The sequence below is a fragment of the Elaeis guineensis genome, chromosome 2 (assembly GCF_000442705.2).
Source record: "Elaeis guineensis isolate ETL-2024a chromosome 2, EG11, whole genome shotgun sequence".
Lineage (NCBI taxonomy): Eukaryota > Viridiplantae > Streptophyta > Magnoliopsida > Arecales > Arecaceae > Elaeis > Elaeis guineensis.
The window spans coordinates 72,284,114-72,299,323 of record NC_025994.2 but is presented as its reverse complement, the minus strand read 5'-3'; positions in this window follow the sequence as shown (position 1 = coordinate 72,299,323).

Below are 15,210 nucleotides of genomic sequence, written 5' to 3'. Positions count from 1 at the left end.
TAGACAAAATTTTATCTATTAACTCTGTTGCAAAAACTTGCGCTAGGATAGATTGATTCCACTTGTGTTTGCCAGATATTATAAAATTTTAACCATAATATTATTGTCATGGGCTCATGGCTCAGATGGGTCGATCTTTATTGGAACAGAGAATATATAAGAACTTGGAAGAGGGATAAAATAAATAAACTTGTATTTTACTAGATGATACATTTCTCTCTTTCTACACCCATTTTTTTTTTTATAGGCTCGGCAAACCAAGTGGATTAAGATATGCTAACAACTAAACACAAACCAGCAAACAAATTTTAATTGAGATAAAAATGCCAAACAACTAATCAAAACTAAAATTCAATGAGTTTTAATAAAGCTTATCAACTCAAAACTAAATCAAAACTACTTTCTATTTTGGATTATCACTATCATTCTCCCTTAATCCAAAATCTTCATGCTTGTCATGTCCATCTTCTTTTTGAGCTTGATGAAGATCTTGAACTTCAAATGTTTGGTCAAGATGTCGGTGATCTGATCACCCGATTTGCAGTAGTAAGCTCAATTTCTTTCTTGTTGACTTGATCTCTGAGAAAATGAAATCTCAAGTCCATGTGCTTGCTCCTCCCATGAGTGATTGGATGCTTGGCCAGGTTGATAGCAGAGACACTGTCAACATTGATCTTGGTAGGACCCTGCACTTTAAAATAAATCTGATTCAATATATTTTTCAACCAAATTGCTTGATTTGCGCATGAGGCTACTGCTACATATTCAGCCTCACAAGTTGAAAGAGCAACTACTAACTGCTTCTTAGAAGACCATGAAAATGCCGCTAAACCAAACATAAAGACATGCCCTGTAGTGCTTCTTCGATCATCTTGATCTCCTCCCGAATTACTATCAGAATATCCAGTAAGATTATTTGCAACATTTGAATGGAAGAGATCATGATCTAGAGTGCCCTTTATATATCACAGGATCCTTTTAGCAACTTGAAGATGAAATTACTTCGGTGCTTCCATAAACTTGCTAACTAGACCAACTCCATAAGTGATATCAGGTCTAATATATGTTAGGTATCTTAGACTTCCAACTATACTTTTAAAATAAGTTGAATCCATAGTAGAACCATCACCTATGTTAGATAATTTGGTGCCAACTTCCATAGGAATTTGCATAGGATTGCATTCAAACACTTTAAACTTCTTTAATATCTCAGTAGCATATCTCTTGTGACACATAAAAATCCCATCTATAGCTTAGATAACTTCAATCCCAAGAAAGAAAGACATCAAACTAAGATCCGTTATCTCAAACCCTGACTTCATAGCAAGCTCGAAGTCCTCGATCATAGAGTGATTATTTTCTATGAAAATCATATCATCAACATATAGACAGACTAATAAAATACCACTTTTGCTTTTCTTTACATAGAGGGTATATTCATTAGGACACTTCTCGAAGCCATCTTTTTGTATTGTAGAAAATCATCAATCCTCTTGATCCAGACATGGGGGCTTGCTTGAGGCCGTGAGCCGATACATCCTATCTTCACTCCCTTACTTGACATAGATTTCTTCATCAAGAGAGCCATTTAGGAAGACCAATTTCACATCCATTTGATGGATTTTTCAATAGCTCTGCATAGCAAAAGAAATAACTAATTTTACTATTTCAATTCTAGCAACAGGAGAGAATACCTCTTGGTAGTCAATTCCTGGCCACTGCTTGTAGCCCTTTGCTACTAATCTTGTCTTATATCTTTCCACTTCACCATTTGGCTTTGTTTTGATTTTAAAAACCCACTTCACTTCAATTGCTTTCTTTCCTACTGGAATATCAATTAGCTGCTAAGTGTTATTTTTCTCAATAGCCTTTATTTCTTCCTCCATTGCATTAATCCACCTATTATCTTGCACTGCTTTCTCAAACCTGATTGGATCACTATCTGCAAATATAGCATAGTGGACCAATTCTCCATCATCATTAACATTATTATCAAATATTACCTCAAAGTCTTGTAACTTTAAAGATAGTTGCTAAGCTCTATTGGGTCTTTGAATAGGAATTTGCTCATATTTTCTATATCTTGAGGTGTTTGTGTCTTTGTTATATCTTTACTTTCTTCCAGCACTATTTTTTTTTAATCTAGTTCCTTCTCCATATTCCAATCCCATGCATGTGTTTTATCAAAAATTACATCTGTACTAATAATTACCTTCTGTATGGTTGGATTATACAATTTGTATCCACCCAGCTTTCCAAGCTTATAACCAATAAAGATAGCTTTTTCACTTTTATCATCAAGCTTGGTTCTAAGTTCATCTGGAATATGAATAAAAATAGTAGAGCCAAATACCTTAAGATGCCTGACACTTGGCTTAAAGCTACTCCAAGCTTCTTTAGGAGTGACATTCTGCAAACTTTTAGTAGGTGATCTATTCAATAAATAAACTAACAAGAAACTGCTCAGCCCAAAAGTTATTAGGTATATCTTTAGCTTTTAGCATACTCTTTGCCATGTCCATGATAATCCCGTTCCTTCTTTCTGCAACCCCGATATGCTGTGGTGTATATCAAATGGTGATCTTAATACTTTAATAGAGTGTCCAATCTATTTTTTCATAGATATTTTAAACTCCTTAAATACATCAAAAACCTCTAATTTTTTTTTCAAAAAATAAGTCCAAATCTTTCTACTATAATCATCCACAAATGTTAGAAAATAAAAACTTCTTCTAAGTAAAGTAGTGTTCATTGATCCATATACATCTGAATGCACAAGTTCAAGTGGCTTACTTGCTCTCTATGTATTGTGATTTGAAAATGACCTCCTATATTATTTTCCAAACATGCATCCTTCACACAACTAGTTGGAATGATCTATAACAGGCAAACCCTTCACCATATTATTCTGAGCAAGTAATATTTTTAAACTTTGAAAATTTAAATGACAAAATCTAAGGTGCCATAGCCATGATTCATCATTTACAATTGCATTTAAACAATGGTAAACATCATTCTTAATATCTATTTTGAACTTACGATTGATTGTCAAAGGAGATTTAAAAATGATTTTACCTTTTTGGTCAAAATATTGAAATGATTGTCTCTGAGTTGCATTTTGTATCATTTCTCAAGTAATTGCCCCATGCTCAGCAAATTATTTTTCATACTCAAAATATAAAAAATATCTGAAATATATTGATGATCATCATTTTTTAACTGAATCAAAATTTTATCTTTTCCCATGACTGGCACTGTGCTGTCATCTGCAAACTTGACTGAATTTCTAACTGATTCATCTATTTCCACAAAGAGCTCCTTTCTTCCTGTCATATCGTTTGTGCAACTTGTATCAAGATACCAGGTATCATAGTTGGGCTTCTCTCTGTTTGAAGATACCATCAATAGAGTATGATCAGCTCCATCTCCTTGGATGAATTGGACTTCTTCTGCAGGTTGAATATGATTTTTTGACCTACACTCACTAACATAATGACCATACCTATTGCATTCATAACACTGAATATTAGATCTATCATACCTTCCTCTTCCATATCCATGGCCTCAGCCTCTGTATGATCTTCTGCCTCTTCCACTATAATTTTCTGATTCATTGTTAGATCTACCTTTGCCTCCATAATTTCTTCTACCACCACCATGACCTCGTCATCCTCCTCTACCATGAGATCTATTTTCAGAAGACTATTGTCTGCCATCTTCTTTCTATTCATCTTTAATTGAAACTTAGGATTGGAAGGCTTTATCTAATAGTTTTTCTTCTGACTTCTCATTAAGCCGTTGCTTATAAGCCTCTAAGGAGCTTGACAACTCATCAACAGTCATAGTAGTTAAATCTTTTGTTTCTTTAATAGCAGTGGTGATAGGATCAAACCTGAGTGTAAGAGTTCGTAGGATTTTTGCTACCAATGTGGACTTTTCCACATTCTCACCAATTGTCTTCATCTGATTTGATGAAGTTTGAACTCTGGTTATGTACTCTAATGCATGTCGTAGTACATCAAAATTAATCCTACTCACTACTATGTAGATAGGGTGAGTCGGGATCATATCTGCAGGGATCTTGATTGATTATTTCAAAAAGACAAAAGAAAAAATAATACATTGCAAGAAACTAAGAAAGAAGTATGAAAATTATAATAAAATTACTTTTCATTAATCAAATAAAGAAGCATACATAAAAAAAAAAATAAAATTATGATACAAGATAACTAAACCAAGTTGATCTTCTCAGTGTGCCCGATAGTGGATGTGTCTCCTTGATTTTTTCATCTTCCTCCATACAGACAGCGGCAGGATGGCTGGAAGGCTTGGTCTAAAAACTTCAAGAAAGAAAGATAGATGGAAGAGGATATGTAGAAGAGAAAGGGTAGTGGCACTAGGATTAGGACCTCTCTTAGATTTTTTAGGATGTGAAAAAGAGATTTATGGAGGAATATGGTGTCGTGCTAGGGTTAGTAACTCTCCAAGACTTATAGAGAAGAGAAAGAGGGAGAGAGAGAAAAGCTTGAAGAGAACTTAGGGTTGGCTTGATTCGAGAAGATGGAGATCTTGGGGTTCTATTTATAGAGTAGAGAGTGGCTGATTTCTCATGAATAAGGGCAAAAGAGAATTTAAAATTTTATAAAAAAAAGTGAGAGCGTAAATAAGGATCCTTAGATCAAGCCTCTTGCTTCTCCTCAATTGATCAATAAGTCGTGTTCACACTTGATCTTCATTTAGAGTTATCTTTTAATCTGAACTCTTGATATTTAAGTCGTGTTCACACTTGGCTCCATTTATCTTCTAATCTGGATCCCTGATTGAAAAGGTTGCTTCTTGACCCTTGATCTTTAAGTCATGTTCACACTGAAATGGGAGTTGGTTGCCTGGTTCACTCAAATCTGATCCGATTTGAGTCCAATTTGAATCATATGAACCCAAACTCCTAATTATCTATAAAATAGACTAAAGAGCATCAAATTCTTAATAAATAAAATATAATTAAATAGAATTATATACTTCTAGTGGCTTAATTCAAATATTCTTTACATCCTTTAACTTGAACTTTACTCATCCTCGAGTAAAATAGATACATTAGCATTGTGTATCAAATTATCTTTGAATCGAAAGTTATCTTAAGCATTCCTATCAGTAGTAGATGCCCAGCCAGATTATTAAAGAGGTACTTTATTGGATTATCAATTCGACTCAATTATTAGTTAAGTATTAGCCATAAAAATTTTTAGAGATCTTCTTTCACCGACTCCCTACTCTTCTCTTTAAATCTTTTAACTTAATGTGGGTTTGGTGTAGTATCTTTTTATAGTTTATTCTCCTTATTCTTTCTCTTCTTTTTTTTCTTTCTTTTTTTTGGAGAAATATTTACATATACAATCGGTGCAATGTCCTAAACCCTTAAGCTTTCTAATTGACTCTTATAGTAAGCTTTAGGCCAATGACTCCCAAATCAGTTGGCTTTAAGGCATTAGGTGTACAACACCCCTCAGACTTACTGACTCGAATCAAAAAGGCTATGAGTTAAAACTGACTATACAAGAGATTGCTTCACATTCTTACTTTTTGATGCAAACAACAATGCTTACTTAGGCGAAAGGGTCCGATTACTTAGTAAGAAATATTAATTTTTTTTTCATTAATAATTAAGGTGGACTTTTTGTATACTTTGACATTTTCACCCATATCCGCATGAAGCAGATTCTTCATTGAGATAGGTGGGAAGAAGATTCTAAAATCACTTCAAAAATTTAGTCCGATCTAAATTCTATCATTAATTGGGTGTTCTTAATAATTTTTTTCTTGATACCTCTAAAATTATCTAGACCGTTAATCACTTATTGATTAGGATGCCTAGTTAACTTCAAATCGAGATAAAGTTTAGATATACAAAACTAATTATTTCTAATCATACTTGAGGACTTAATTAAATTTATTATTCATCCTCTCTCAACTTAATTTTTATTGTCTCTAATGGAAGAAGAGAATCATAACAAAGCTAAAATAGAATGTAATAAGGAAGTATACCACCTGAGTTCGATGTGTGTAATATTGATTGAGAGGTCCTTCATTACTAGGTGTGGTGTGTTCTGGACTTCATTGATCGTGGTGCTCCCCCAACTTGGCTAATAGCATCATTTTTTCCACTCTATTGTAAAGATCCAACTTGACTAATTGTCTTTTTCAAAGGTTCCTACAAAATTAAAAGAAACTAAAAAATAATAATTACATAAGTTGGGTTGTCTCCCAACAAGCACTAAGTTTAACATTTTCAGTCAGACTGTATTCAGTTATAGATTGGATCCTGTAATTCAATTGAGTCAACTTGCTCGCCATCTCTGATTTCATCCACATAATGTTTCAATCGTTGGCCATTCACTTTGAAGATGTTTTTCTGTTTAGGATCTTTGATTTCAATTGCTCTATGAGAGAACACTTGAGTTATGATATATGGTCCATCCCAACGTGAATAGAGTTTTTCAGGGAATAGTCACAATCTCGAATTATAAAGCCACACTTTTTGATTAGGTGCGAATATTTTTTATGAAATATATTTATCATGATAAGTTTTAGTTCAAGCCTTATAAATTAGTATACTCTCATATGCTTCATTGCGTAGCTCTTCTAATTCGTTTAGTTGTAGTCTCCTATTACTACCTGTATTTTTCATGTCAAAATTGAATTGCTTTATGGTCCAAAATACGTGGTGTTCTAGTTTTATCGATAAATGATGGGCTTTTCCAAAAATGAGCCGGTAAGGAGACATTCCTATCAAAATTCTATATGCAGTGTGGTAGGCCCATAATGCATCGTCTAATCGTCCAGACCAATCTTTTCGATCAGGCCTAACCATCTTCTCGAAAATTCGTTTGATCTCCCTATTGGAGACTTCCATTTGGCCCCGAGTTTGGGGGTGGTATGGTGTGGTAACTTTGTGAGTAATTTCGTATTTCTTCATTAAACTTTCAAAGTATCTATTCGTGAAGTGTGTACCTCCATCACTAATAATGGCTCTTAGGCAATCAAATTGACTTAAGATATTCTGTTGAATAAATTTGATTACCACCTTATGATCATTCATTCTAGTTGCCATAGCCTCAACCCATTTGGATACGTAATCTACTGTAATTAAAATGTATTCGTATCTATAGGATGGAGGAAAGGGGCCCATAAAATTGATTCCCCAGGTATCAAAAACTTCCACAACCAAGATGGGGGATATGGGCATCACATTTTTTTAGAAATATTTTCCATCTACTGACAGTGCAAGCACTCAAGATAAAATTTATGTGCATCCTTAAATAGTGTCGGCCAGTAAAACTCACTTTGTAACACTTTTGCGGTCATTCTCTTCCCACTGAAATATCTCTCGCATGTATGAGAGTGGCAAAAGGTAAGTATACTTTGATACTCACTCTCAGGGACACAACGTCGAATCACTTGGTCAGGGCAATGTTTGAACAATTCGGGTTTCTCCCAATAATAATGTTTGATCTGTGAGAAGAATCGATCCTTCTCCTATTTTATCCAATGGAGAGGAACTTTTTCTATTATCAAATAGTTAATGATGTGGGCAAACCATAGAATTTGGTCGGAGGAGGTTGTAAAAAGTTGTTCGTCAGAAAATTTTTCCTTAACTTCATCTGTACCCATTGTATGATCAACTAAGATTCTAAAAATATGATCAGTGACCATATTTTTGGAACCCTTCTTATCTCAAATTTTTAGGTTAAATTTTTGAAGCAGAAGGATCCATCTGATCAATCATGATTTTGTATCTTTTTTTGAGAACAGATGTTTCAGACCCGTGTGATCAGAATACAGTAGGACCTTAGACCCTAATAGATATGAACAAAATTTTAAGGGCAAATACTATAGCTAGTAGCTCTTTTTTCGTTGTAGTGTAGTTCAATTGGACATCGGATAGTGTCTTGCTAGCGTAATAGATCACGTGTGGCTCTTAGTTGATTCTTTGACCTAAGATGGCCCTTATTGCGAAATCGAAAGCATCACACATAACTTCAAATGGGAAGGATCAATCAGAAGGTTTTATTATGGGTGCTGTTGTCAGGGCTGTTCATAACGTGTGGAAGGCTTATAGACATTTTTATTAAAGATAAATGGCATATCCTTTGCTAGCAAATTGCACAAGAATCTCGATATTTTGCTAAAATCTTGAATGAAGCATCTGTAAAATCTAGCGTGATCTAGAAAGGATCATATTTATTGAATCAAAGTGGAGGGTGGTAGTTTTAAGATGACCTCAATTTTGGCTTTGTCTACCTCAATCTCTCTTTCGGAAATAATATGTTCTAATATGATTCCTTCTCGAATCATGAAATGACTCTTTTTCCAACTTAAAATCAGATTTATTTCTATGCAGCACTTAAGGACTTTGGAGAGGTTATAGAGACAATCTTCAAAGGTGGTTCCAAACACGGAAAAATTATCTATGAAAATTTTGAGATATTTATCCATCATATTCGAGAAAATGACCAAAATGTACCATTGAAATGTAGCGGGTGTATTACAAAGCCCGAACGACATACGACGAAAAGTGAAATGCCATAGGGGGAAGTGAAGGTGGTTTTCTCTTAGTCATCTGAAAATACAGGTATTTGATTGCACCTCGAATAACCATCTAAAAAATAGAAAAAATATTGACCCGCTAGCCGTTCTAGGATTTGGTCGATGAAAGGTAATGAAAAATGATCCTTTCTAGTAACGACGTTTAGTTTTCTATAGTCAATGCATACTCGCCAGCTAGATGGTGTGTGAGTGAGAAGTAATTCACCTTCTTCATTCTCCACCACAATAATATCTGATTTCTTAGGTACTATTTGGGTGGGGCTGATCCATTTACTGTCAGATATGGGATAGATGATTTCAGCATTTAACCACTTTACCGCCTCTTTCTTCCCTACTTTCTATATGTTTGGGTTCAGTCTCCTCTGCATGTCTCGATAGGATTTGGCATTTGCCTCATAATGAATGTGGTGCATACAGATGGAGCGGTCAACTCTTTTTAAATTGGCAATAGACCAGCCGATAGCCTCTTTATTTTCCTTCAGAACACCAACCAATTGTGCTTCCTGATCCGGGGTCAAGTCTGATGCAATGAACACCAAGAGGATGTCATTAGGTCCTAGGAATGCATACTTGAGTGTGGACAAAAATAGCTTTAATTCTAGTGCAGGTGGTGATTCTAATGATGGGGCTGTGGGTGTATTAGATAGTACAGGCAATAGCTCATACTTGATTGTCCAAGAAATAGTTTCAGCATTTGATGTATCAACTAGAATGTTTACTTCTTCGCTACCTTTCTCCATATCATTATCATCCACTCCAAAGTGCATCAAGTGGGTATCTCGAGAATCATGTGCAAAAATTATTGATGTTGCTTCCTCTATGATGTCCTCGAATGTATCTATCTCGAAGCAACTATCCGTTGATGGTCCCTGGTATCTCGAAGCAACTATCCGTTGATGGTCCCTGGGATGCACTAAACACATTCAGTCTCAATTTTTTATTCCCAAATGATACATCCATGACTCTTTCCTACAGTTGATGCACGCGTTTGCCGTGGTTAGGAAGGATCTGCCTAAGATAATGAGAATTTACCTTAGATTGCCACTTAGTTCTATGTCAAGGACTAAAAAATTAACTAAAAAATAGAATTCATCTACCTTAACCAAAATATCTTTGATCATCTCACATGGTATCTTAATTAATCTATCAGCTAACTGTAAAGTGACTGATGTGGATTTTAGTTCTCCAAATCCAAAAAGTTCATATATCGAGCTAAATAAAAGGTTCACACGGGCCCCTAGGTCCAGGAGAGCTTATTCAATGTGAAAGTCTTCTATAATGCAAGAAATGATAGGGGCACCCAGATCTTTAAGCTTTGGAGGGGTAGTATGCCGGAAAATAGAGCTAGCTTGTTCGGTGAGGCATACTTTCTTCGGAAGTTGTGATCGAGATTTACGTTTCTGAGCACAGAATTTTTTCAAAAATTTTGCGTGAGCTGGGACCTATTTGATTGTGTCTAGAAGAAAAAAATTAATTTGGACTTGCTTAAATAATTTTAACATCTCATCGAGTCTTCCTCCCTTCTTATCCACAGGAGTAGGGGCTTTTAGGGCACTCAAAAATGGGGTTTTAGGCAAGTAAGTTGATTTTAGTGCAGTTGGTCCATTCTCTACTTTTGGATCCTCCTTGCTTTTCGGTGACTTAAGCTTGGTCAAAGGTATAAGATTGGTCTTATTGGTTTTACTTGTATGTTCAATGATCTTCCCACTTCTGAGAGTCATGATTAATTTAGCATGTTCAGAAAAGATTTCTGAAGCATTGGAGCTCTCAACCATGAATTGTCCTCTCGGATTGCTCTCAAGTTGGCTAGGTAATTTTTCTCCTTTCCTCCTATTGAATGCGGTTGCTAATTGACCTATTTGGGTCTTTCACTTAGCAATGGATTGCGTATGGGAGTTAAGGATCTGGGTGTTAACTTCTAATCATTTTAGTATTTTTGGAATCTTCTCCTCAAAAGCTGAGCTGTGACCAGTGGTAGACGGTTGAAGAGTATTTTGGAACTGGTGGTATGGTCCATGCCTATATATCGGGTCTTGATAGTTGGATCTAGATATAATAGGGTCAATTACTGGTTGTGATCTCTAAAAAAAATTTGGATGGTTTCTCTAGCTAGGATTATAAGTATTTGAATATGGATCATTTTCTAATTTACGAGCTTGTTGGGTTTGAGCTTGCTGGATCTGCTCGTGCATAAACTCAGAAAATTGAGATATAGTTGGGCATTCACTAACAAAATGGGTCGGGCTTGCACACAACGCACAAATAACTTGGACTGAGTTAGGTAGAATCGGAGAGTGTCCAGTATTCAGAAGATGGTCTAATTTTTGGGACAACTCATCTACCTTACTGTGGATATCTATAACATTTTCAATTTGATAGATTCTATCTTTTTTTTGTTGAGACGTGGGTTGTTCTCTAGAGGTGGCAGATGTGTGATGTAGGGAGTTCTCACTAAGTGTTTTAAAGAGTTGCCAAGCCTCATCCTCACTCTTTAGTATGAATATCCCACCACACGATGCATCGATCATTTGTCGGTATTTCTCTGATAGATCATTGTAGAAATACTGAACAAGTTGTCATTTGGGGACAGCGTGGTAGGAGCATTTACAAATAAGGTCCCTTAATCTTTCCCATATCTCATAAAAAAGTTCACTATCCAATTGAAAAAAACTAATGATGGCTTTTCTAATTTGATTTATTTTTTCAATTGAAAAGTATTTCTTGAGGAATTCTCTCTGAAGATGGTCTCAAGTTGAAATGGTTATGGAATCTAGGAAGTTTAACCAATGCTTGGCTTTGTTCTTAAGTAAAAAAGAGAACAGTTTCAACCTGATGGCATCATCGGAGAAGTTTTGAATTTTTACTATAGAGCATATCTCAAAAAATTCATCTAAGTGTTTGTACGGATCTTTGTTCGTCAGTTTATAGAATGATGGTAGCATTTGAATAATGCTGGACTTGATTTTGTATTGTGCCACCTCCACAGGAGGAGGCTGGATACATGGCGAGTAGGTATAAGATGAGGGAGTAAAATACTCCCTCAATTATTGTGGTGGGTCAATCTTTTATTTTGGATCCATAGTTTTGATTCAGTTTGTTCGAAACGTTCTTTCTAGCTCTAGGTCTAATGGGTGTAAATCAAGTTGTAATGATCGGCATCCTAGCATCCACCCAAAAGATCTCATCGAGTTTTAATTTCAATAAGTTTTTTTTTTGAAAGAGAAGAGGAGAAAAGGAGGGGGAGAGAAAAAAGTTCTAAAAAAGAGAACCTAAGGAGTTTTAAGGCTAAGAAGAGAGAGAAGAATTAATGAGGTTTGATGTTTTTAGTTAACAATCCAGTGGTTCAATCAATCCTGACTATGGATTACCTTAGATCTAGACAGCTCCTAACTGTCAAGGTCACCTTCAAACACTCCAAGTAGCAGACTAGCTGCTTAACTGGTCAGGTAAATGTAAGGTTGGTGGGGGTTCCCCCGTTGCTTTCCTTAAACACCAACTTCGTTGATCAAATAAGCGAATGGAATCAATTAATGAACCACCTTCTTTCGAGACGTAATCTCCCAACCACTTTTTTAGACACCAGTTAAACTGACTAACCTGAATCCAATCTAACTTTTAGGGTTCCTTGTCCTATTGAGCTTGAGGATCCTTAGGGGTCAATGTCTGATCAATTTTAAATTAGAGATTTAGGTCAATGCAATTGTAAGAGTTTGTGGGCCAAAGAAGGATGATGAAATTCTCACCTTATGTTGATTAGGATTTTGCCCTTAAAATTTTTTATGAAAATATGCAATGTAAAAAGAAAAGATGTCCAAACATGTTAAGTAGTTTTTAAGATTTAATTAGTTTATTTATATTAGTCAAGTATTTTGTGGTGTCTTTGTATTCTTTTTATATTATGTTATTTTTAAGCAAGAAAGAATAAGAGGTAAGTTTTAAATTAGGTAAATTATGTATGAGAAGATCTAGTGAATCTAACTAAATGAAAAGTAAATAATATTAAGATTAAAATATAAATAGGTAACCTACAAATAAAGCAACAAATCAAATCTACTTTTAGGATAATAAATTATTTTAAGCTATGGAAGGTAGTAAATCACTAGGAATAATAAGCAGTAAGAAATAAGATAACTACTTAACTATGTAAATAAGATAATCTTAAAGTTAAAAATAAAAAATAATTATATAATATAAATAAAAGATAAAAAATCTAATCTACTTAGAAAGTAAAAAATTATTAATTATATAAAGCAGTAAATTATTTTAAGCTATAGAATATAGTAAATCACTATGCTATAGAGAGCAAAAAATTTATTTTATGCATGTAAATAAAGAAATCTAGATATAAAGTAGTAAATCTACCATATACGAAAAGCAATGTGAGGCAAAACTTTTTTTAAAAAAAATAAATAGAAGATAATTAAGTAATTTAAGTAAACTTACTAACAATAAAAGATAAATTACTAATCAGTAAAGTAAAGTATGAAAAGCAAGGTGCAAAAAAAATAATAATCAATTAGAAATATAAAGCAGTAAAGCATATAAGGTAGTCAAGCAATCTAAAATAAGAAATAAAAATTTAAAAAGTAGTAAAATATTTTTTATTATTTTATAGATTTTTTTAATTTTTTTTTAAATAATCACGTCAAGATCTCCAACAACGACGTCAAAATTTAATGCGTGTCGTAGCACACCAAAATTAACCCTACTCACTATTATGTAGATAGAGTGAGTCAAATTGTATCCGCAAGAATCTTAGTTGATTGTTTCAAAAATATAAAAGAAAAGAATAATACATTACAAGAAATTAAAAAAGTAGTATAAAAATTATAATAAAATTACTTTTCATTAATCAAATAAAGAAGTATATATAAAGAAAAAAAAATAAAATTATGATACAAGATAACTAAACCAAATTGATCTTCACGTTGCATCCGATAGTGGATGTGTCTCCTTGAATCCTTCATCTTCCTCCGTATAGACAGCGGTAGGATGGCTGGAAGGCTTGGTGTAGGAACTCTAAAGAAAAAAGATAGATGAAAGAGGGTATGTAAAAGAGAAAGGATAGCGGTACTAGGATTAGGATCTCTCCTAAATTTTTTTGGATATGAAAAAGAGATCTGTGGAGGAATATGATGTCGTGCTAGGGTTAGTACCTCCCCTAGACTTATGGAGAAGAGAAAGAGAGAGAAAGAGAAGCTTTAAGAAAACTTAGGGTTAGCTTGATTCGAGAAGATGGAGGCCTTGGGGTTCTATTTATAGAGTAGGGAGTGGCTAATTTCTCATAAATAGAGGCACAAGAGAATTTAAGATTTCATAAAAAAAAATGGGAGCGTGAATAAGGACCCTTACATCAAGCTTCTTGCTTCTCTTCTATTGATCAATAAGTCGTGTTCACACTTAGTCTTTATTTAGAGTGATCTTTTAATCTGAATCCTTGACATTTAAGTCATGTTCACACTTGATTCCATTTATCTTCTAATCTGGATTCTTGATTGGAGAGGTTGCTTCTTGACCCTTGATCTTTAAGTTGCGTTTATACTGGAATGGGAGCTGGTTGCTTAGTTCACTCAAATTTGATCCGATTTGAGTTCAATTTGAATCGTATGAACCCAAACTTCTAATTATCTGTAAAATAGACCAGAGAGCATCAAATTCTTAATAAATAAAGTATAATTAAATAGAATTATATGCTTCTAGTGGCTTAATTCAAATATTCATCATACTCTACTATAGATTCTATCTTCTCCATTTGCAGCAACTCAAACTGCCTTCGTAGGTCTACAGTCTTACTCTCTGTACCCTTTCTACACCCTTGAAAGTTCGTTCAAGGATGTCCTAAGCTTGCTTTACTGTGGTAGCTCCTACAATCTTTTCAAAAATCACATCATTAACTCCTTGGTGAATAAAATAGAGAGCCTTATGATCTTTCTTCTTGGCATCTTAATGTTGCATCTCTGTGATTTATCCTCATGCTTCTGGAACTTTGTTCTCCACAATATTAAGTATAACTTGGTAGTCGAAGAGCACTCACATTTGGATACTCCATATGTTGTAGTTCTTCCCATCCAAAATGGGTAGGGACAAAGAAGGCGAGCCATTAGCAATACTTGAATTTGCCATGGCTAATCTTTAGTCACGAGCGAGATCACGGTGGCTCTCACACCTCACTATTCAAGATAGCCCTCACAACTCTCCTTAATGTGGCTCTGATACCAATTCTATTAAAACAAAAAATATATAAAGCCTTGAAAGAGAGATAAAACAAATAAACTTGTATTTTACTAGATGATACATTTCTCTCTTGCTACACCCATCTTCTTTTATAGGCTCAACAAACCAAGTGGATTAAGATCCACTAACAATTAAACAAACCAGCAAACAAATTTTAGTTGAGATAAAAATGCCAAACAATGAATCAAAATTAAAATTCAATGAGTTCTTATAAAGCTTATCAACTCAAAACTAAATCAAAACTACTTTTTGTTTTGGATTATCACTACCAATCTTTGCTCCCACATGCATGAGGTATTATCTGCTTCAACTGACTTACGGCACAGGGCTTTATGGTTTTACCCTCTAAAAGGTGCCTCATGAATAGAAGAG